This window comes from Terrapene carolina, unplaced genomic scaffold, assembly GCF_002925995.2.
Source record: "Terrapene carolina triunguis isolate 2854851 unplaced genomic scaffold, T_m_triunguis-2.0 Scaffold193, whole genome shotgun sequence".
Classification (NCBI taxonomy): Eukaryota; Metazoa; Chordata; order Testudines; family Emydidae; genus Terrapene; species Terrapene triunguis.
Genome location: NW_020664544.1, coordinates 6663620 through 6688654, shown reverse-complemented (window position 1 = coordinate 6688654; position 25035 = coordinate 6663620).

The following is a 25035-nucleotide window of genomic DNA, read 5'->3' as shown; positions in this document are numbered from 1 at the left end:
GGACATGTGAGGCCAAGCAGTTGCCCATCCAAATGATGATGTGCATTATCAGCATTGAAGGCTATGGTGCTAGGAACTGGACAAACATCCAAAAGACAGTTCCTTCCACTCCCTACCAGCTTAGCTTGCCAGTCTCTTGTGGGTCCCAATGTCACTTTGCAGGCCTGCAAAGTGCTTGACGGATCACCATGATGCTATGCGACGAACAAGTCACGACATCAGGCAAATGCAGCTAAGTGACGGCCCTATTCTAAAGGTGCATGCTGTCTCCTGCCAGAGCTCTACCAGCAGGTCTCCTGTTTGAGGCTTGTCGCCGAACTAGCTAAGCAGGCTCAGGCTGGGTCAGTACTTGGCTGGGAGATTTCCAAGAAACACCCTGTTGCTGCAGGAAGCGCAGCAGATGATTCAGTAGGTGGGGTTCTCCCCTCTGGGTTAGTACTAGACAAGTGGCCCAGCATAGCTCTAGAGGGCGCTGTGCTGCTGAAGGTGCCATCTTTCAAATGAGCTTGTGATCATTAATAATCCCGTGGCACTTTCTATAAGAGTATTAACTTTGGTGTCAAAGTAGCAGCCGTGTTAGTCTGTAACCTTGGTGTGTTGGCCAGTTTCCAACTCAGGCAATCGCATTCCCCCTGCGCCTTCTATTAAGTACCGACCTTTGCTTTGCTAAACGGGTATGCTGTTAACAGCTGCCACGTTTCATCCCAGAAATGGCTGCATTTCAATAGTGCTGAATGTAGATTGTTTGCAAAGCACGTTAGGGTCCTTTGGGATCACAAGTGCTACAGAGGGAAAGCACGGCCTTGTGGTTACGGTACTGCCACAAGCTTCAGGAAATCTGCCTTCAATTCCCAGCTCTGCTGCTGACTCCCTGTCTGACACCGGGCAAGTGTCTTCTTTGCTGTGTGCCTGAGTTCCCCATATATAAAGTGTGGATGATAATACTTTATTTAGCCTGGGAGCTCGTTGGGGCAGGGACTGTCTCCCATTATCTGTACAGCACCTAGCACTGATCTCAGTGTGGACCTCTAGATGTTACTATAATAATACTAGAAATGCAAACTGGGATTAATTATCACAGAGGTCATCAAAGTATTAGCTATTACTTAAGAACATAAGAACAGCTGATTAATAATAATCTTATAATTAAACTTAAGATAGAAATATAGTGGAACTGTTATATTTGAGATCCTTGACACCCCCACTCCTCCACCCAACCGGGGGGGTGGGGGGGATTATGAACATTTAGACAAAGTGACAAGAGTCTTCTCCTCTTTGTAATCCTCCAAAGGAGCCTGGCAGGGCTGGGGTTAAACGGGGCGGGGTGGTGGTGGTACTCCTTGCCAGCTGTTGCATGGCAGAGAGAGAGAGAGAGAGAGAGAGAGAGAGAGAGAGAGAGAGAGGAGGTGCAGAACATGTATCACGCGGAAATGAAAATAAATCCCCTCCTGCGTTTTCCTCCTGCTTTTGCACGCCACTGCCTCTGCGTGAGCTGGGCTCGCTCCCCCACACTCACACACGTACAGGGAGGCAAGATGCAGCCGTGCGGCACCGGCTGGGGCCTAGCCGGAGACAGGAACAGGGCGAGGCCCATCTCGAAGCAGATTTTCCTGCAGACCTGCAGGCACCTTTTGAAAACCACAAAACGGTAACCAAATAAACAACAGGGGCGTCTCCGGCTCACCCCACCCCCACCTACCCCCCTGCGGGCACTAAGCAACCCACGGCTGCCAAGCCTCTGACTGAGCTGGTAAATCAGCAAGGAGCCGTCAAGTGCCAGGCCTGGGAGGGGAGGTGGGTACGGTGCTTTTTGACAGTCAGAGACAGAGGGGAGGGCTGGGAAGAGCAGCAGGCAGGCTGCTCAGCAGAGCAACTTTTTGCCCTAATAGGAGCCGAGCCATCTCCCCTCGGGCGTGTGCATCAGACAGGCGAGCGCCCCTGCTCCTCGGGAGCCTCCCATGGGCTGCCCAGAGCTCGTCCCAGCCCCCTCGCCGATTGCCACGTCCGCAGCGAGGCGCCAGGAGGAGGGGCCGGCGGACCAACAGGCCACAAGCAAAACGAGTTAGGCAGTCTCGGATAAATCACAGGGCATGACAGTCGGCCCACGACGCCTGACAGAGAAATTGGCTGTATCCAACCCAAGGGGCCTGATTCGCCTCTGCCATTGGTGTAAATCTGGAGTGACTCCCTTTCTAGTTAATGGAGTTATGCTGGTGTAAAACTGGAGTAACACCATTGCAGTCAATAGAGCGACACTGGCTTAAAACAGAAGTGACTCCATTTAAGTCAGTGGAGCTATGCTGGTGTAAATCAAGAATAACTCCGTTGTAGTAACGGAGATACACTGATGTAAACAACAGGAGAATCAGGCCCTCTATGCCATGCTTTTACTCTGAGCACATCTCCCATCCTCCTCAGGTCTTCTCTGGCTTCCACTCTCCTTCCACATCAACCTCAAGCTGCTTCTTTTGTATCCATCCACAAAGAGCAACCATGGGCCACCACTTCTTCAGAGAAACACCACCCTGAAACCTAGCCTAGTCCACAAAACGTGATCAGCGTCGCTTTGGGCCTTGCTCCTGCGCCCTCCTGCCAGCTTTGGTGGTTTTATGACCCCATTTTCCTAAACAATTTTCTCCTCCCTGTTACAGTGTGAGAAAAGCCACCCGAGCAATGGGAGAAGAAAGCATAATGACTGATCCAAAGCCCATTAAAGTCAATGGAAGCCCCTGCTCTGGAACAGCCTCCCAAGGGGAGCAGCGGGGGCAAAAATCCTAGGTGGCTTCAAGACTGAGCTTGCTCGGTTTATGGAGGGGATGGTATGAGGAGACTGCCTACAGTGGCATGGAGCCGATCTGCGATTGCTAACTACAAGGGCGCCGGAAACTTGGGGGGTGGGGAGGGCGGGGGGCCAATGGCACTGGAACCGGGTGGGCCAGGAGACCACGTCCCCTCACTTTTTAACATGGGCATAATTTGGGAGGGGTAGGGGGCAGCGTTGCCCCCCCCCCAAACTGCAAGCCTCGGGCAGGAGCAGAGCGGCACCAGGGGCTGCACTTCGCGGTGGGCTTGCCCCCACAAATTTCATGGCGAGGGAGCTAATATTGGTGATCAGCTCCCCCACCATGAAGCGCAGCCACTGCCAGCGCCCCCCCCCAAACTACACCCATGTTAAAAAGTGGGAGGGGCGTGGCCCCCCTGCCCAGTTCTGGCGTCACTGACTATCTGTAAATATCTCCAACGGCTGGTGATGGGACACTAGATGTAGTAACTGAGTTACTACAGAGAATTCTTTCCCAGGTGTCTGGCTGGTGGGTCTTGACCACATGCTCAGGGTCTAACTAATCGCCATATTTGGGGTTGGGAAGGAATTTCCCCCCATGTCAGCTTGGCAGAGACTCTGCGAGATTTTCACCTTCCCCTGCAGCATGGGGCACGGGTCACTTGCAGGTTTAAACTGGTGTAAATGGTGGAATCTCTGTAACTTGGAGTCTTTAAATTGTGATGTGAGTAACTCAGCCAGAAGTTATGGGTCTGTTGCAGGAGTGGGTGGACGAGGTTCCGTAGCCTGCAATGTGCAGGTCAGTCTAGATGATAGTCCCTTCTGACCTTAAAGTATGAGCCTAGGAGACTTCGTGGAGCACCGGATCAGGCCTATGCAGAGGAAACTGAGTCTCGCTATACACAACATCCTATCGAATACACAGAGTAATCGACCCGAAAAAATGCAGAAAAATAACATTTGAAGTACAGCGAATGCAGGTGTTCTTTGTAACAATAAAGGGGACAAAAATCCAGAGAGGTGTGAAGTTTAAGGGAACGGGGTCCCTTAATAATCGTGGGTAAACAACAAGAACAGAAGGATGAATTATCCATGGGAGACAGCACCATGTGTCTCTCTCTTGTAACAAGCTGCATCTCCTCTGCCCCCCAAATATGGCAGCTCACAGCAGACTCTAGAAACTTAAGGAAAACAAAATCATAAGTTACATTGCTACCTCAGCCAGTCCCCACCTTGAAGGCTTTGATCATCTCCGCCTGGCCTACATCGCTCCCCTCGTTTCTTTTCACACTCCCTTTTGCAATCTAGACTCCACCCTGGCCTCTCTCCTGACCTCTCCTGCTCACTCCCGACTTCAGTCCGCTTCCTATGGCCAGCACTGTGAGCTCCCGGCTGCTCCTCCTTCCAAAACCATTACAGTGCTGCCACCTGTTCCCTGGCATGTTCTAGCTACTCCAAGGTCAAAGTTCCTGCAGTTACTGTTATTCTTATTCTTTGTATGTGGCAGTGCCGTAGACCAGGCCCTTTTGGTGCTGTACAAACACAGAACAAAAACACAGCCCCTGCCCAAAATAGCCGACAGTCTAAACTTATGTATTTATCTATGTCATTCACCGAAAGCATCCAACAAGATTCCCTTATTACAGGCTTCCCTTTATTCCACGTCCGCGAGATGAAATCCTGGCTCTGCTGAAGTCAATGGGTGTTTTGCCTTTGACGTCAATGGGACTGAGATGACACTCATGGGGTCACAAGATAGTGGGAGGGACTCCCAGGAAGAGCTGCTTTCTTTTAACCCCAGACAAGGAATTTTATTAGGATAAAGAAAGCAATGTTCTCATTAAAGCTACCCTAGTCCATCTGTCTGTCTCTGCTTCACCTTCATCTGCCCAGAGCCAACACCTGCTTGTCTCCCTGCTACAGATTCAAAGCAGCAGTATCCTTAGAAAGAAGAAAGGAATGAGAGCTGAACAGTAACTCAGTTTTAAGGTCTAGAGGTTTCACAGGGTTTAAAACACAAGTGGATTGTGCAACTCTATAATAAAATAATAATACATAAATAATAAATTACAACTAATCAGAGATGGACCCAAACTGCACAATCCAGATCAGGACCCCTCCAAGTTCAAGGGAACCAGGAGTTGGGTTCGAGCCCATCTGGGGACTGAATGAATGGATATGAAGATAACGGAGTCCCTCATTGGTGGCATCGTTCAGGCCAAGATACAAGACAGTAGGCAAAATGTGAGAAAAAACTACCGGCAGTGGTTGATTTTGCAAAACCAAATCAAGGCAGGTTCAGATTCATCCAAGCCTCCAAAGTTCAGGGGCCTTGAAGGGGTCCCTTCTCAAATGCACGTGATAACTCAACCCCCCCGGCACTGCAAGAGCCAGATCAGTGGAACGACCTCCAAAATCTTGCTGTGCAGGTGGGAGACTTTAAAGGGAGGCTGGATGTTTAACACTTTGGGTAGGGCTGATGGGTTTGCCTAGATACAGTCAGCCTCTTCCATGCCATTATAAGTGGCAAGGCGACAGTCACAGAGTGGCTGGCCCTTTAGGGAATGTCTACACTGCAAAAACATCCCAGCAGCAATGAGTCGCAGAGCCCAGGTCTATAGACCGGGCTCCCGGGCTTGCACTATGGCGCTAATCCAGTGAAGACATTCCTGCTAGGACTGGAGCCCGGACTCTGAAACCTGCCGAGGGGGGTAGGTCTCAGAGCCCAAGCTCCAGCCTGAGCAGAAATGTCTACACTGCTATTTTTAGTGCCGTAGCCCAAACCCAAGTCCGTAGACCCAGGCTCTGAGACTCACTGCCACAGGTGTTTCATTGCAGTGCTGACATACCCTACAGGGGAGTTGGGCCCAGCCCACCAGTGCTGGATCAGCTAGCGCCCAGCTGAGACTGATCATCACATCCTCTCCAGTTAGCTCCTCAGGCTTCTCACCACCTCCCCTGGCATGATAAACCCCTCCCCTCCAGTTCCTTGTGACTGCCAGAGGGAGGCTGGAAGAGGATGACCTTCCAAAGCAAAGCCGCCAGGCAGGTTCCCCATCATTCCAGGGATAGTAGAAGTAGCCTGGGCAAGGCTTGGAATGCCAGCTCCAGCAGAACATCCGTTCTCCTCTAGGCAGCAGCGCGCCTTGCCACACTGCTGGAGATCCAAAGCCTGGAGGCTGCAGTTCACGCGCACACATTTCCCAGCTTCCTCCTGCTGCCCCTCACCCGTCCTCCAAACAGCGGCGTGTCTGCCAGACAATGGCATATTTGGGCACTGTGGAGGGCAGACTTGGCGATTACAGGGGGATGGGGAGCAGGGAGGCGCGGCCATCTAAGAGAACGTGGCTCCAGAAGGCGTTGCCAGGGTACAATCAAATTACTCCCAAACCAAGAGAAATTGATCTAGGTCTGTACTCAGAGAGGTACCCAGCAGCAGTCGAGATAAGCGATAAACATCCAGGTTTGAGATCTGCACCAAATAAAACAGGGGAGGAGGGAGCCCTTGGAACTCCTGTCTCGCATCAGGGGCCAGCAAAGAATCTCCCTCTCCCATGCCAGATCAGATCACGCGGTGCAAAAAAGCCTGAAGGAGAAAGTTATGGGATAACCTCGCCACCGGGAAAAGTCCTTCCTGGCACCATCAGCGAGGCTGGGGCTCATGCTCTGAAGGAGGAGAGTTTATAGCTCTTTCAAAACTCCTGTTATTTTTTAGTAGTTACTATTGTCACTCTGGCTAGTCTATGATTCTATGATTCTGTTCTTTTCTCCACATCAGTGTCCAGCTCCTTTTTGGAGTGCTGCTAAGCAACTGGCCTCAGTGCATCTTGTGGCAAGGACTTCCGCAGGCGAACTGCGTCCCTACTTCCACCCCAGCCTCTGATAGGGGAACCACTCTACAGATCCCCATCCAATCCAGATCCACTCCAAGCTCCTCTTCTTCAGAGACATCACAGAGCCACCCCTCTCTCCCTCTGCACCTTCCTGGGAATGCTGCGGTCAACAGGAATGGTGTAGTGACCGAGCTCAAAGGGGACTCTCTCAGCAAGACCAGGGCTGGGACACTTGTTATTCAGCCCTCAGCAACTGGACTCCCTAACTCCAAAGACAAGGTTGGCTTCATATCTCACCTCTCTGCCTGATCCAAAGCCTGTTTGAGTCAATTGAAAAATTTCATTGACTGCGGTGAGCTTTGGATCTGGCCCTTAAGGCATAAGAGATCTCGTTTCCCATAAAGAAGGCTGCAAATCAGCTCTGTGATATTCCCCCGCCCCCCAGTACAATTCTTAGACATCTGACCACAAGCAGGAGTGGTGCACGAGAGGGTCCTTCACTGGACAATGTGCTTCTTTTAGGCTCTAACTCAGCAAGGTGCTTGCGTCAAGCCCCTCGACTTCAGTGGGACTGTCAGCATGTGCTGGTGTGCGTTGCAGAACCAGGGCCTCTAGTCTTGTACTTGGCAATGGGGAGGGCAGATAGATGAGACAGGCACTAGACAGACCCACGCCGAGAGGCTGTTCTGGGCTGGGTGTAACGTTAAATGCACGTAGACACAAATCTAAGTGGATTTAAGACAGTCGCAAGAAGAACGGCCCAGTGGTTAGGACACTAGCCTAGTACCTGAGAGACCTGGTCACTATTTTGTCGCTCCCTTCTGTGTTTAGCCCAATGTGTTAATAGTAGGGTTGTAAGATAAATAACGTTCCAATGAGTCAGTATCTCCCAGAGCATCTTGTCTGGATGCAGACTGGGCTTAGGGCCGGGACAGGTCTACATGCAGCCTCCCCAGGGGAGGCACCTGAAGGCACTGAGGGGGTATTTCCAAGGCTGGGATGCCCTGCCAACCTAGTGCTGGGACCAGTGACTGGCAGGGGACATGGGGATGTTGGGAACCATCCAGTGCCGGATAGAGATCAGCGTGAACCTGAATCACACCAGCTGCTCGAGAACCCTGGCACAGCCTTCTATCGACTCAGACTGGACTCGGCAGAGGAGTTTGCAGCGTGTCAGTTCTGAGGCCAGGTGGGGCTGTGCTTGGGCATCCGAAGGGTTAATCAAATACTCAGTGGGGGGTTTTCGGGGTTTTTTTTTTTTTTTAAAGCCTCATTCATCTCATTTCTTTCCCTCCCTTCTCCACTCCCACCTTCCCATGAGCCCCTAGGGCAGAGCTGCTAGGGCGCCTGAACTCTATGGTATGTGCATGTGCCTGTGGCTCTTGGCGACGAGGCTGGGTGGTAAATTCACATCAAAGGGGCTGCAGTACCAGCGAGATGCAAAAGGGTGTAATTACCGCCCTGGCTGAGCCACCCTCCCAGACTGTTTGAAGTCGCTCAGAGCAGAGAGGCATCAAAGGAGAGAATGGCTCCGGAGCGGGAGAAAGAGGTAGAGAGAGACAGCCCAAGCACGTCCCATTGTATCAGGAGGAACAAACCTAAAAGCACTTTACACCTGTGATCAAGAACCTTCACTTAGATCAGGGCATCTCTCTTCTGAGCACAGGAGCAGTTTTAAGGCAGCCCTGTTGGTAAAAAGGGAACAGGGGCAGGTATATTTCAACACAGGTAGTTTTCAGTCCTGGCAATAGTGCACAGAACCTTGCAATCCAACACGGGAAATGTGAATCCTGACATCCGTGTGTGGAGCCTACTGTGTTCAGAAACTCCAAACGTGAGTTCCAGTTCACGCACAGGGCTAGGAGTCGGCAAGTCCTGCCTTCTATTCCCAGCTCTGCCACTGACCTGCCGTGTCACCTTGGGCAAGTCATGTCCCCTCCCTGTGCTTCAGTTTCCTCCCATCTGCAAAATGAGGATAATGATGGCTTACTACCCTACCCAGGTGTCGTAAGGGTTAACGTTTGCACTTTGCACGTGTACAATGCTACATAATGCACTGATAGAGCGTATTCCGTGGGAGAGGAAGCAGAATGCACCACTGCCCCAATGCTACCAGAATGCACCAATGCTACCTTCCCCACAAAGGCCCTTTGGAACAGGGGAAGCAGCTGACTGACCTGGCAGCCCCCCAAAGAAGCAGTAATGGGGCAGGAGCAACTAGATCAGGGGTCGGCAACCTTTCAGCAGTGGTGTGCCGAGTCTTCATTTATTCACTCTAATTTAAAGTTTCGCATGCCAGTCATACATTTTAACGTTTTTAGAAGGTCTCTTTCTATAAGTCTATAATATATAACTAAACTATTGTTGTATGTAAAGTAAATAAACTTTTTAAAATGTTTAAGAAGCTTCATTTAAAATTAAATTAAAATGCAGAGCCCCCTGGACCGCTGGACAGGACCCGGGTAGTGTGAGTGCCACTGAAAATCAGCTCGTGTGCCGCCTTCGGCATGCGTGCCATAGGTTGCCTACCCCTGAACTTGAGAGAGGAGATGAGGCGTGTGGGCCTCCTTCCCCAAGAAAGTCCCTCTAGTATGGTAAGTTGCACCCAGAGATGTTCACTGCACTGCACCAATGTCCTGGTGAGCAGTAGATTCACACCCTGACCTGCTGCGCAGTAACTTGCCATGCAGACAAGCCCTAACTTCCAAAGCATGAAGCAAGACCTGAAATCAGGGTTTGGGGTGGTTTCATGTTTTGTAACCAATGCTGGCACGGCTCTGGCTGACAGGCTCTGCCATGCGTGCCTTGTGTAGGAAGCCTCCCTCCCTCTCTCCTGCCCTGGTGAAGCCTGGGTGGTTCTCAGCACATCTCTCTTATGCAGCTACACCTCCTACTCCAGGGCAATGGCAAATGTCAGGTTTAGCACTTCAGAAGGAGGTTTATGCTAGGAAATTTACAAAGCGTCCAGCCCTAGGACACTGAACATCAAATGCCAATATCGCTCCATCTCTGGTCTCTTCACTGTCATCTTCCTCCTGCGTGAGTCACACTGGTTGCTAAATAAAACGTGAATTGGCAAACTCGAGTGGGAATGGGAACGTGGCTGGTAGCGATGACTCAGTGAAACTAAACACATCAGTCTGTGAGGCATTGGTGGGCAAATCTCCATGTAGGAAGCATGTTTGAGGGCCACCCATGTGGAGGATGTTAAGAGAAAAAATCTCTTCCCTTCAACCTGAGGAAGATTGGCCCTGTAAATGTAGGGCCCAGTAAGTGGTTTTCATAAATAAATAACAATTGCGAACTGTTAACAATGAAGGTCATTGACCTGAAACAGATTGCTAAAGGACGTGGCAAATTCAGCCTCTTGGGAGACTTTTGTTATGGCTGGAGTCAGCAGGTGGCGCTGTTCCACACAGTCTTACAAGTGCTTTTTCTTAGCATGCCAGCACAGTTCAGTCTTTGAAGAAATGCTGTATTGTTGTTAGTTTGTGATGTGCGTACTCTTGGCAGGCCCTGTTGCAAGCAGCAAAGGAGTTTGCTGTCTGCCTTGTTCTCTCCTAGAGTTAGTCCATGGGACAGAGTTGCTCCCTGGAAACCAGGCATTGGCCTGAGACTTCGGAAAGAGGGGTTGCTTGATTGCTGTTTCTGATCCCCTCTGTTCAAGGACTGATGTATCTTGTTGTAAATAAAACAAGTGACACTAAGAATATACCAAGACTCTGTGTCATTGATTTCGCCTCCAGCAGGAAGCCGATCTGCAAGCTTCCAGGAACTGGGTACCATTCAGCAGAGGGGCAACGCTTTAAATTGAGGTTGGGCATGAGATCTTTCAAAATTACCAAAAGAACGTGAATTGACAATTCCCTATATAAAATGAATGGAAATTGAATATTCAAATCCTTTCAGGCAGCTTTGAAAATCTCAGCCTCTCTTAAATATACACTGCAGTGCAACTATGAGGCATCGAGCAGGGTGCAGGAATCGCTGGGTGAAATTCTGTCTTAGGCGGGAGGTCAGACTAGATGATCACAGTGGGCCCTTCTGGACTTAAAAAAAAATCTATGTATCTATGAAACTATAATAAGATTGTAGTGTTATCTGGATTGCTGGAGAAGAGTTAGCAGGATACTGAATGTAAAATCTCTGAGAATAACCTCCGCCACTCTTAAATATAACCCACCGGTGAGTGTGTACTATAGGTGCCTCATAGTGCCAGTTTACAGCAGAGGTGAGTCTATTACAAGAGCTAGGGAAGCTTGGCACTGTAGCAGCTTGTGCTTTAGCTCTGGAGGGCGCCGGTTCAATCCCTGGGTGTTGCCTGTCACATCATCATCATCTACAAGGGAATTTAGGCCTGGTCTTTGCTGGGGATTTGACCTGATTTGAGCCCCCTTGAAGGCAGAGAGGGCAATCCACAACTGGCACCAGCCCAGTTCACCCCATTTTCAAGCAGAGGTAATCTCCACAAGAGTGGGATTTTCTAAAGCACTCAGCGCTGGTCTGATTCGGCTCCCACAGAAGCAGATGGTAAAGCTGCCATTGGCTTCAATAGGAGTGGAGTCAGGCCAATGCAGAGCGTGTGTGAAAACCCCTGCTCTAATGACTGCCTGTGTAACACTGCTCTTGTACAATGGACACTGAGCAGTACGTGGTGGCTGTAATCGGAGCCATTCCCAAGTTTAGGCAACACCATGCTCTAGGGCTGATTCAAAACCAGATCAAATTATCTGGGGCCCTGAAATCCCAAAAGCATCCCCAGATTTTGAGGGGCTGTAGACCCCAAATCGAGGGCTTATTGAAGTTCATCCCAGTACTTTGGGCTCCAGTCCTGCAGTCATCACCTAGGCAAAATCCCATGAGAGTGTTTAGCTACTAAGTGATGGGCACTATGGGAAAATGATGCTGAATAGACAGACCGAAAGATGTTGAGTGTTTATGGGGAAGAGAGTGAGAGAGACAAATAGGGCCTTTGGGTTTAACCCTTGCAGAGGAGAGAAATAACAGGCAGGAGCGAAGAGATTCCAAGTCAGAGTCTGAACATGCATGCACCTGTTTGTGCAAATGCACAAGTGTGCACACAGTAGTGGACATGTCCACACACACATCTTATCCTGTGTGGTAGCAGCACGACCGTTTGGCACACAGCCCGAGCCATAAATCGGAAGCAGCAATCAAAGCAGAAGAGCTGCATTTCTGACCGGCAGGGCTGTATTTACGAGCAGCTGCCGCCCTCCCTCACCTTCTAATTTGGAAGTTTTCTTTATTAACCATTCTCCCCACCCCTGCTTTCTAAGTGAATAGGGGCAGCTCCTTGAAGTCTCCTCGGGGACCTGAGCTGAACTCCGTCTCCAGCAAACAGCCCCCTCTGCTGCAGCCAGAGTGCGGGGAGAACATCCTGCCTGTTAAAGGGACGTGACTCTAGAGATATGAAACACCGAGGTACAGACAGCCCAGGCCCCAAGCGCATGCGAATTTCAAAGCTGCTAGTTTGATCCCTGCCACCGAATCCAAAGCACCTTGCTTAGCACCAACACTCCATCGGCCCCTTCCCCACCATCCAAGCTCCTTTCACTGCCTCTCCAAACTCCCTACCCACCTCTTCCTGCCAGCCCTTGGGGTTCTCACCATCTTTCCTGGGCTTGACACTGGCCCAGCTCAGCAGAATTATCCCCAGCAGAGCTGATGAACTTTCCTAAAGCTAGTCCTGGCACTCAATCTCCCAGGGTGAAATTCGCCCCCGTGCAGCACAAAACACAGGCATCACTTAACTCCCACTTGAGGCCTGTTTTGAGGCTTTCGGTGGCTCCAAGCAGGGCCGGTGCAAGGAAGTTTCACACCCTAGGCGAAACTTCCACCTTGCGCCCCCCTCCCAGCCCTGCGGCAGCTCCCCGCCCCAGCTCACCTCTGCTCCGCCTCCTCCCCGAGCACGCCGCCCCCGCTCTAATTCTCCTCCCCTCCCAGGCTTGCGGCACGAAACAGCTGATTGGCGCTGCAAGCCTGGGAGGTGGGAGAAGTGGAGCGGCGACCGCGCGCTCGGGGAGGGGGCGTAGGAACGCTGTAAAAAAAAAATTGGGGGCACCACTTTTTGGCGCCCCTAAATCTTGGCGCCCTAGGCAGCCGCCTAGTTTGCCTAAATGGTAGCACCGGCCCTGGCTCCAAGCCCTCTGTACAGAGATCAATTTCACGCCCAATGCCAGAGCTGGTGCCCAGCATTTCTCTACTGTCCTTAAAGTGCTATCTAGCCTACATAGCCGTAATTATTTATCGGTGTTACGGGAGCACCCAGGGGCTCAAACTGAGATCAGGGCCCCAGTGTGCTAGGCACGGTACGTAGATATAGTGAGAGACCATCGGCACGGTACGTAGATATAGTGAGAGACCATCCCTGCCCCACAGTTTGCAATCTAACTAGACAAGACAGATACAGGGGAGACAAGGAAGGTCTGAGCTGAGGCCCAGGGAGATTCAGTGACCAGCCTGATGTCACACAAGGAGTCAGGAACAGAGCTGGGAATTGAACCCAGATTTCCCGAGTCGCAGCCTGGTACCTGAAGCACAAGAGTCTATAAGCATCTGCGAAGTGCCCACCTCTAGAGCCTGTCAGTGCCTGCTAATGACTAGTTCCTAGGCAGCGGCCGAGGGCCGCAGTTTGCTGGCAGAAGCAAGGATCACTTGGGGTGCCTGGGGCTCCCATGAGGAGTGGGTGGGAGCAATGAGCCACTTAGGCATCTCCTCCAACCCTGCCAGACAGGAGCTCTTCGCTGTCCCTTACCTGCTGCAGAGGTGTCACAATATGTCTGCGTCTGAGCCCTCAGAGTGGGGTGGGGAAGAAGGGGAGCCTGGTGCTCACCCCAGGCTCCCGCCAGCTTTGGTGCTCACACCTCAGTGCATTCTTGTCCAGGGGTGGCTAATACACACACACACACACGCACGCACGCACAAGACCACGGCAGCGCTGCTGAAAGCTCCATCTAGCCGCAGAGATAACAGGGGTTCTGCCCAGGAGAGGGGGTGGCTGGCTGGCTGGCGAGGGGATTGTTTCGTGTTTTCTGTCATCCTTTGCAGGAGCCTGCAATTTGTAGGGACAGAGAGGCTGGTTCCTTGGGCGGTTAAAGACTCGAGGACTTCTGTCACCACATCTTGGGGCTTGGGTTACTCCCTGGGAGGTCTCTGAACTCGGAGAGGGGAGGCCAAGCAGAATGATCAGCTCCCTCCCCCCTAGCATAGATTCATAGAATCTCAGGGTTGGAAGGGACCGCAGGAGGTCATCTAGTCCAACCTCCTGCTCAAAGCAGGACCTATCCCCAACTATTTTTTTTGCCCCAGATCCCTAAATGGCCTCCTCAAGGATTGAACTCACAACCCTAGGTTTAGGAGGCCAGTGCTCAAACCACTGAGCTATCCCAGGGAATAAGAGAGAGGAGTAGAGGGAGCAACCCGCTTATCTGCACCGCCACCCAGACACGCACACACAATTCCCAGGTCCCCCATGGGGGAAGCTGTAGGATCCTGCACAACCCTCACATCCAAACTGTCGGAGGGAACTAACCAGCCATTTGCTGTCTGATTGGCTAAACTGCTCATTAGATGGGGCAGCTCAGTGTGTGATACCATCAGCTGGGGTCAGGGAGAGGTTCCTCTTTCTGGGTTAATACTGGATATTTCGGTACGTCACTGTTCCAGTAGAACCTCAATTTTACGAACACCGATCTTACCAGCAACCAGTTATACAAACCGTTTTTTCCCCAACGGTGTGGAGGGGTGGTGGTGGTGAAGAAGGGGGGAGGGGAAATCACATATCAAAAGTGATGTCAATGAAGAACAAGTCAATAACCAAGGCTGGATTAAAGAATTTTGGGGATCTGTGCACTATGAAAATTGGGGGACCCTACCTGACTGGCATCGCAACATGGCACCTGCCTGAGTGGCATCGTGACCTGGTCCATCACGACAGGGGAGCAGCTGGGCCAAATTTGAGCGAGTGGCGTTGCAACCTGGAACACAGGGTCACAACACCACTCAGGATTTCGGGGAGGGGTTTCCAGTGGTCGGGGTCCCCCTCAGATGGAGGCCCTGTGTAAATGCCACACGTGCACATTAGTTAGCCTGGGCCTCCACATCCCGATGCTCTCAGTGCGTTGAAAATGGCTGTGCAGTTTGAAGGACAAGACGCAAGTGAGGCGGGGCACCATACAGCAAATGCACTGCACACTCGCTGTCATGTGGGCTTAACCTCCGTCTAAATAAACAAGAGAAACAAATGGCAGGAAGGTAAACAAGTGAAGCAAATTGCCCCAAGTCACCCAGCAGGTCAGAGGCAGAGCCAGTACAACTCAGACCTCCTGTATCCCAGGCGAGTACTCTAGCTACTAGACCATGATGTCTCCATACTAGGAAAGCCTAGATGGACATTATCAAAGAGGGAGAAGCCTTCTTCTGAAGCCTCTTAGATGGGCCCTAGAGTTGCTCTGCCATGGAGATCACCGTAATGAGACCATTACACAAGTGATATTACTTTCCATGCAGCAGCCAGGTGGCTCTGCCTTGGATTCTTGCCTGGTTCTGGGATCTAAGATGCCGACTAATCCAAGAGAGAGAAAGTCGACCTCTTCCTTCTGCAAACAGCCTTGGCCATCTCCATTCATTTCACCGGGAGACGTTTCCTTCTCCTCCTCTCTGAAGCACATAGCTTAGGCCATGGCACCTGAAGGATTCCAAAAGAGCAGATCCTTAACCAAATGGCTTCTGTCCCTAGCCCCAAGTGTAGTTCCCCCCTCCCTAATATGCACACAGCCTCCCCCATTGGAAAGCAGGGTGCGCAGCTGAACTTGCATTACAATACTCAGCTACTATTGGCAGTCGCTCCCTGACAAAGTTCTGGGCCGACCTCTGCGCTTCTTCCCAGAAAAGAAGAAACTTTCTCACTGGGAAATAAAAACAAATAAGTTTTATTTTCAGTATTTTTGTAGGAAAGCATCCAGCTTTGGGGAGAAAAAAAACCCAAGGCTCATTGCTCTCTGTTCCAGATCAGCTGGAAAAAAATAAACGCTCACTCTTGGAAGGAAAGCAAAGGAAACAGATCCATTTCAAACTGGTCCCAGTTCTGCACTGGTTTCACTTGAGCATGCACAGAGCTCCTCCCAAACTCCTTTCTATAAGAGGGAACCGCTCTGGAATCAAGAAGGATAATTCTGCATGGGTTCTGCTGCCCCAGGGCTGTAATTTACTTCACATGTGTGGAACATCAATGTCCCTAGAGAATAAAAACGGCCTTCCCTGTTGCTGGGGTGGAGTGTCACAATGGCAGAGGAGAACCCACAGAGCCAGCTTGAACCTTTTACCGCCATGGCAGTGGAAACAGTGGCATCAAGACACAGTCAACCAAAAGCAGAAGGGGTTGCAATGTTCGAACACGCTCTCTGCCTCCCAAAGGCTCTGAAACACACACGCTGGGCCCGATTCCCCTCTTACTGACACTGCTCACTGTAACCAAAGAGGAAATCCTTGGGCATTTACACTGGCGTAAGTGAGAGGAGACTCAAGCTCAGTATCTTTTCCTGTCCTGGACAGTAGGTTCCTCCTTCAAGGGAGTTCTCTCAGTCCCAGCCAAAGTGCTTGCACCGGGAACTTCCCCATAGCAGTGCCCTGGCAATGCCAACCAGAACCCCAGCAGTGTGCACATTCCCATAGCAACGCCCCAGCCATCTGGTTTGAAAAGCCCCATGGCAACGTTTTGTTAATGCCATCTAGAGCTCCAGAGACGCAAAAGGCCTCGTGGCAGTGCCTGAGCGATGGCGGCTGGACCTTCCACAGGGGCATGTTCTAAAGTGAACACCATATGGCTAATACCCAGCTGGCACTCCAGAAGCCTTCACGGCATCGCCGGCTTGCATTCCAGCACCACGGTCGTCTTCTTACCAGTGTCCTGCCTGTAGCTGCCACTCTAGATTATGAGGCCAGCGCACAGACAGGATGGTCTCAGTCCTGCAATCCTTACGCAGGCACAACTCCCATAGCAGAAACGTCAGCAGACTCCATCAGAATCCAACTCCTATCCTCTGCTGAATTCTCTACTGGTCTCCATCAGAGGGCCGGTGCTCCTAGGAACAAATAGCTCACTTGACTGGTGACTGTTCCCAAGCAAAAGTTGGGCATCTGGAGCCAATGGGAAATTCCCACCTGGAATTTCCCCACTGGGCAATGGGAGTAAGGCCTGCAAGACAGGGGGCCCTCGGGCTGCTTAAACACCCCCATGCCAAGTAGTGCCTGAGTTGGTGGCGTCTCTGCCTCTGCTCTGCTTTCCGGCCTGCTGCAAGGCTGGCGACCAGAGGCCTCGCCACAGCGAGCGCCTGTCTCTGGAGGGTCCTCCCAGGAGGAAATGTGGTTTCACAGTGGCTGCTTGTCCGTGGGATCTATTTGGAGACACGACCCCGCCCGCCCGAGGGGTTGATGGATGACCAGCCAGGAGGATAAAAGGCTTTCCTCTTAAAGAAGCCTGGCTAAATATAAACTCTCGCTGGCTTTTATGTGTCTTGAGTGCTAACTGAAACCAGCTGCAATGGTAAATCTGCTATTCCAGGCCCAGCCGCTGCCTCCAGGCCCGGGAGGCTGTCGCAGCCTGTGATGGGCCCAGCTCAAAAAGGCAGGCGCAGAGCACAGCTGCAGCCCGCGTGTGCTCCTAAGTTGTGGCGGATGCATCGTATTGGGGGGGCCGAGCAGGAGCGGAAGATAGATAGCCAGATGGATTTTGTGTCCTCCTTCCCACCCGCCTGGCTCCTCTGTGCTCCAGAGGTGAACAGAAGCTGGAATGGTGCCACAGAAGCATTCCCCCACAGCAGGCGCTGCTCAAGGCTGCCATAAGTACCCCTGTGCTGCTCCCCTTGCAAGCCCCAGTAGTATGGGAGTCGCCGTAGTTCCTGGCACTACGGAGATTCTGGGCTGCTCCAGACAGGGCAGCAAGTGGTGGGAGGATGCTGCAAACTAGAGCAGCCCAGAGGCTGCTCTGCTTTATGCTGCGGGCTGCTTCAGCCTCTAGAGCAGCCCACAATCCAGAGGGTACAAAGGTGGTCTAAACCCAAGTTCTGTTCCCCACTCTGCCACCTTTCCGTGCCTCAGTTTCCCCATCTGTAAAATGGGATGATGATTCTGCCCTCCTTTGTAAAGTGCTTTAAGATCTAGGAATGAAAAGTGCTACATAAGTGCTCATCATCATCATCATCATCCTAGGAGCACTAGCTCCTGAGGGGGTTGCCAGGAGCATCTAGAGAGGGCTTGGCTTGTGGTACTGCAGTCACTGTATAACCCCCCTCACTGCAGTGAAGCAGGAGAGCGTTGGACATGGGCAGTGGTTCCAGAGTCAGGCCTTATGCTGGAGCTGAGTGGCACGTGCTGAGCCAGTCTCACGCCGATCTCTCCTCACTGCTGAAAAACTAATCCCGGTGCCATGATACAATGAGGATGGTCCAGGCAGGTTAAACCCACAGCCTTGGGGTCCTAGCTCCAGCAGCAACTCCGGGGCACAGTGGCAGGCAGCCACCTGCTGGGATGGAACGAGCTGCCTTCCCTTGAGAGGAAGATCACAGCATCACAAGGCGGCGGGCAGGAGAAGGAATCTGTCCATGGAGAGAAAGGGCAAAGGACTTGATGTGGGGAGGGGGCACAGGTGGAGACCGACACTTTGATGGATCCAGATATCACCAGGAGAGAGTCCCATTTATAGAGGCAAAGAGGAGAGGAGAAGACCCAGCGTTAATGGCCACAAGGCCTGGCAATGTATTATAGGGGTGGTCGCAGCTGGCTGATAACTGGACATTGGAGTGGATGTCTCATTGAGGTTTGGGCAGATGGGTCTAACACGGGAGTAGCACATGGGAGCCCAGAGCCAAGTCCCTTAGTGGCCATCCAGGACAGGAAAGGTGTTTCTGTTAATAGTTTTAGAGGATGTTTTTAAAGTAGGGAAAAGCTAAAACCTGTTCGGCAAAACCTGATCAGTCAAGTTTGAATTTGCAAATCCCAAAGCAGGGGTTGGGAGGGCTGGATCAGGGTCCCGTTTCATCCAAACCCCAAAAGGTTTGAGGAGGGGGGTTAGAGAACTGGTTCCAGGTTCTCTCTCTCGCTGCCCCGATGCAGTGCAGTCAGAGAAGTGGGGAGCGATTCGGCCGGCAGGTGCCAGTGAAGCACCCGGAAAAGAAAGGGATTGAACAATTGTTTTAGAGAAGGCGGTTTTCAGTTGGGTGATGCACATCTGGGACGAGCACCCCCATAACCAACCCCCCAAAAGATTGAACCTAGGACCTCCAGCACAAAACCCACAAGCTGCTATACCCTGAGCTATAGAGCCAATCACGCTACACACACCCTCTGTGCCCTCACTCACACCCTTAGTCCATCTGCTCCAGCTGGGGAGACATTACATACCCTAACCAGTAGGCGGCACATCCGCCTGCTTGAAATTCTATCAAGGGGCTGGACCGCTACATGCTTCCAATGCCACCCCAGGCCAACTCACACCCATCCCCCCTCCAGCCCACCTGGGTAGCCTGCTCCCTGGCAGCCTCAGTCGGGGAGGGCTGTGGTCTGCACTCTGCCAGGGCATTCTGCCAGCCTTCACCAATGGCTCCTACGCCCTGGAGCCCAGTTTAGAAGCCTCGTTTTACTGCTTCCCAAATACAGCGGGTTCTGCTCAGTGCACTTTCCCCGGTTTGCCCTGCGGAGGACGCGGGCTCGAAATAGACAAAGGAAGGGACACCTAAAAATAAAACCTAATTACAGAGGGGCAGGGTGTCTGGAGTTCAGAGCGCTCTGCTCTGCTGGTAACTAGTCACCACGGCTCCAAGCTCAAACTGCCCACAGAAGGGGAGAACCGAACCTCCTGAGCAGCCTCCTAGATTTCAGAAGTGCCTTCTGCCCCCCCCCAAGGTCCAAATATGCCCAAGGGGAAGTCCAGTGGCATGCAGTCACTATTCCCCAACCCCCATCCAGTGCCTCTGCTGCTCAGCAAAATTAACTGCCCTTGGGGTGTCAAGATTTCCACCCTCCCGTGGTTACACTCCAGGAGGTGCCAGGCCAGCCTGCCCTTTGAGTTGAGGGAGAGGCGGTAGTTCTTCCAAAGTTAATCCACATTGCTCCTAGATCAGGGTATCTGCTAGCAATGGGGATGCTCAGTCTCCCTAAAGGGAGGGATGGGGAAGTGTGTAGCTTCTGCCATGCAAGAGCTCAATCCAGAGCCTGGACATAGGACAGCTGGGGTCCCCTTTGGAGCGTCTGCCCTCATCCGAGCCTGGCAAAGAACCAACAGTGATGAAAGTCACGTCCCTCCCCAGAGGCAACCACAGCTGACAACAGAGGAGCGCCCCGCCCAAATGACCACTCCATCCTGGGAGGGGGGTGGCTGAACTCTCTCACTCCCTATCAACTCGTGGGGTCAGGAAGTTCAGATTGCTCAGGGCTGCTGCAGAGAGAGGGAGGACTCTGTGCCCATTCACACAAATACGCTGGGGAGAGTCCTGGAGGGAAATTCAGCCCTGGCGGAGACCCCCCATGGCCAGATCCTCAGCTGGTACAAATCAGCATAGCGCTGCTGACTCTCGAGGAGTTATGCTGCTTGCCACCGCCTGAGAATCTGGCCTACTGACTTCAGCACCAGGGCTGCACTTGGCCGGAAGTCTAGAGCAACATGTGACCATGCAGGACAATCCCATTGAGATAGGTGCCTGGACAGTAGAAGAGGGTTTCAGCATTTTTGGTTTAGTTTGCTAACAACTGTATTATTATTATGATACTTCCTGCCACATAAACTTCCCTCTGAGGTTATCAAAGCAGCTCCCAAACATTAATTCATGAATGCTCATCGCCCACCCACCAAGTACAATTATCCCCATTTTACAGGTGGGCAAACTGAGGCAGAGATCCAGAGGAAGCGATTTGCCCCAGGTCACCCTGTGAATCAATGGCAGACCCAGGAATAGAACTCAGGATTCCTGATGCCCAATCCCCTGCTCTGACTGCTAGACCACACACCCTCTTTGCCCCACTGAAATACAACCACCTCTGGGGTGGAGCGATGCAGCAGTGCCTCACCTCAGTTTAGGACAAGGAGGATGCTGTATCCCATTGGAACAAGGGGGTGGGAGGGTAGAGAAACAGAATAATGAAATCACTTAAATGGGAATAAAATCAGGGCAGGATAAAGGGCCATGGGATCTTTAACAGCCATAACCCATCGGGACCTTAGTTTTGGATCTCAACGGACAGAGGGCACCTCCAGCGGCACAAAGTCTCCGTCCAGTGTGACTCAGAAGGAACAGCACCATCTGCTGAATCATCAGCACAGCTTCCTGCACAAGCAGGCTTCGCATGGAGAACTCCCAAGCAGGAGTGGCGCCAGGAGTTTTGCTGCCCTAGGCGGCAGCGCTCCTCCTCTGAGCATTCGGCGGCGGGGGTCCTTCCGCTCCACGTCTTCGGGGCACTTCGGCGGCGGGTCCCGGAGCGAGTGAAGGACCCGCCACCGCATTTCCGCCGAAGACCCGGAGCAGAAGGACCCCCCGCCGCCGAATTTCCGCCGAGGGCGGCAAAATGCCGCCCCCCAAATCCTGCCGCCCTAGGCGACCGCCTAGGGTCGCCTAGTGGAAGCGCCGGCCCTGTTCCCAAGGAGAAATCAACCAAGCCCAACGCTGCTGAGCTCACAGGCCCAGCGTTCAGGAGACTACGGTAGGGGCCCTGTGGCACGGCCTGCTGAAGAGTTAGGGTTTGTGCAGGGTATCTTTGCTCCTGATTCAAGGATCCCTGTTCAGCCATCCCCAGTTCAGTACTGTCCTGATCTTGGTTATTATTGGCACTACGACAGCACCTAAAGGCCCTAACTGAGATCAGGGCCTCATTGTGCAGGGTGCTATCCAAACAGAGAGAGAGGAGAGAGCCACCCCTGCCCCCAAGGAGCGTATGGACTAAGTAGACAGGACAGACAGAGGGTGGGGAAACCTAAGTAGATAGCCCAAGTACCTTCCCCAAGGTCACGTTACAGAGCTGGGAAGAGAATCCAGATCTCCGGACTCCCACACCAGCGTTGTACCCACTAGACAACACAGCCTCTGATTTAACACTCCCCCATTTCTCTCTTCGGGGCGCAATCCTCCTCCTACTGATAGGAATAGGTAGTTTGGCAATAGGAGCAGGATTGAGGAGGTGATGTTTCCCAGTGCACTATCCAAGCCTCACCTTTCCCTCTCCATCTGGGGTGGCCTGGAGCGGTCTTGTCTGCTCAGCCTATCTAGTCTCCATCTGTCAGCCTGGGCAGGACACAAGCTCTGCCTGTTTACGTGCACCGTCCGGGTCTGTCTGGCAGGCTCAGAGCTCTCTCTAGCTCTGTCTCCTATAATGCCTACAGAACTGTCTCTGTCCTTCTCTCATCTTAGGAGAGCAACTTGCTGCTGCCACTGCCACAAGCAGCCTGGCAAGACTGACCACTGAAGTCAATGGGAGTTTTGCCATTGGCTTCCACGGAACCAGCATTTCCTCTCTTGTCTCTCGCTCCAGTCACTGGGAAAACCTCCCCCTCTAAGTAAGAGAGTTATCAAGTTCCTAAGAAATAATAAGAGAGAGCAGAGAGGAATGCTGAGGCCACAGGCTGGGTGTGAACAGAGATGCAGCCTGGGTGAAGGCTGGAACCACAAATAATAGGAGGGCTGAAAATTCAGAATCCATCCTGATCTGGGTCAAATTAGCCACTCACGCCAGTGAAGAGGGGGCTGACCTAAAGCGGATGCATGGGGGGAGACATTCACACCGTGCAGAGGGCCAACACCAGGCCTAAGCAGAGGGAATGAGGTGGTTGTGCTGGGCCTCTCCGATCTGGGGCTTAGAGTGGGTCATAAATTGAGTATGAGTCAACAACATGATGCAGCTGCGAAAAAGGTGAATATATTCTGGGGTGTATTAACAGGAGTGTCGTATGTAAGACACAGGAGGTAATTGTCCTTCTCTATTCAGCACCGGTGAGACCTCAGCTGGAGTACTGTGTCCAATTCTGGGCGTGGCACTTTAGAAAAGATGTGGACAGATTGGACAGAGTCCAGAGGACAGCAACAAAAATGATCAAAGGTTTAGAAAACCTGACCTGTGAGGAAAGGTTAAAAAAACGGGGCATGTTTAATCTTGAGAAAAGAAGACTGAGGACGGACCTGATAGTCTGCAAACTTGTTATAAAGAGGACAGTGATCAATTGTTCTCCATGTCCAGGACAAGAAGCAATGGGCTTAATCTGCAGCAAGGGAGATTTAGGTTAGACATTAGGAAAAAACTCATTGGAGGCTTTTAAGAACAGGTTGGACAAACACCTGTCAGGGATGGTCTAGGTTTACTTGGCCCTGTCTCAGTGCTGGGGGCTGGACCTGATGACTTCTCAAGGTTCCTGGCGTTTTTCTGACTCGGTGTGTTTCCGTTTCACTAATGATGAATGACCTCTGCTCCCTTCTGTTCCTCTTACCCCCTTGCTGTCCAGGCTGATTCCCTGAGCTGGAATTCACTGCATTTACCCCCCAGCGCAAGCCCTTGCACATACCACAGCCCTGCCTCTTACTCCAGGTCCTGCCCTCTGCCCCAGTTGGGGTTTCCCTTGAAGAAGATGAGCTTGGAGACGGTCACCTCCGGTGAGGCCTCCAGGGGCTTATTCTCTGTGTTAGCATCTAATAATTAGCAGGACCTGACCATCCCTGCCCAGGTGGGAGTCGTCGCCTCTATTGAAGCAGGGAGATTCCTCGGCCTGATGTTGGATTCTCCTCTAAATCAGCCTTACTGCTCTGCTTCCCCAGTCTCTCCCAGGTGTGGCGGTATCTGCAGAAGGTGCTAGGCCTGACTATATTTTACCGGAAGCTTTGCCACCTATTAGGTAGTGTAGGGCACCAGGTTGGGATTCAAGAAACCTGAATGCTATTCCTGGCTCTGCCACCGATGTGCTGTGTGACCTTGGGCAAGTCACTTTCCCTCCCACCCCGTGACTATCTGATCCATTCAGACTGTAAGCCTTTGGGGCAGGGTCTGTGTCTGCCCAGTGCCCAGCGCAATGGAGCCAAAATCTTAGGCAGGGCTTCTGGAGTACCATCATAAAGCACACAACACAATAATTGGCCAAACCAGGCCCTACACTAAGCTCCATGGCATTTCTCGATCTGCAGCGTGATGACTTTGGAACGCCGCAGCCTAATCCATTCCAAAACATCAGGGAATGTTCTAAGCGCCAGTGGGCAGAACCCAGATTGTGGTGAAGATCGGAACACCGGAAAAGCCTGATTTCCACTGCTCAGGCCCACCCAGATTGCCCATTTGGCACTGCAGGCAGGGGACCCTCTGTGATGCCTCCTGCTGCCGCCTGCACATATCGCAGGCAGCAGCTTAGTAGACGTCTCTCACGGGGCATGCCCCTCGGCTGACATAAGCTCTTTGGGGCAGGGACTTTTTGGTGCCTAGCACAATGGGGGCGTGGTCCATGACTGGGGCTCCTAGGTGCTATGGTAATACAAATAACAACGCAGCAGCAGCACTTCCCCGGTGATCTGGGTCATCGGTGGTGCCAGCAGCCAATGGGTTAAAGCGCCATTAGTCATGTTCTGGGCAGGGTGATGCAGCAAACACCTCAAGGGAGCAAAGCCAATAGTGGAGGCCTAGCGCCATCTAAAGGCCACATCCTGCCTTGGCTGCTCTCTGTGCTCAAGCAGGGAGGGGCTTTCGGACTCCAGGGAGTGTTACTGAGAGTTTACGCCATCTGAGTGAGCGCAGGAAAGGACCCATGACTTGCTGGGGCAGGCAGCCAAGCCAGGCAGAAGGACCCAGCTCTGCCTTCACCCGCGGCCACTGGAGGGGCCAGGGAGAGCGAGCCACCAGCAGCCTCTCCCTGCAGCAGAGCCCAGTGGGACTGGGTGGCACCTGGTTTGTTTGCAGCTGAAAAGCCGGAGACAGCGCGAAAGCCAGAGCAGAACTCTTAGAACAGCCCGGAGCTGGGTGCACATCAAAGATCCCTTCCCAGAGAAGTACTGGGGTGTCAGGCACCTTCCCGCCACCTCACACACACACATAATGCTTTCATCGCCAAGCTTACAGACGCCCTGCAATGCTAGGTCTCTGCTGGGTTCTGAGAGCAGAATGGTTAAAGGGCTCATGAATTTGCCAAGAACCCAGCTCCGCCCTCTCCACCAAAAATCCCAATTTCTTTATTAATCCTGCCACCCACGAGGACTCGGGGAAAGGGAATGGATGCGCTCAAAAGGCCACTCCAATTATTGTGAGAGCAGCTAGGCGCCGCAGCCATGGAACAGGCCCCCATGGGTGCGAGGTGCTGTACAAACACAGAACAAAAGACAGTCCCTGCCCCCAAAGAGTTTAAAATATCATACCACCTGATTCTTACAGAGCTCTTTCCATGAC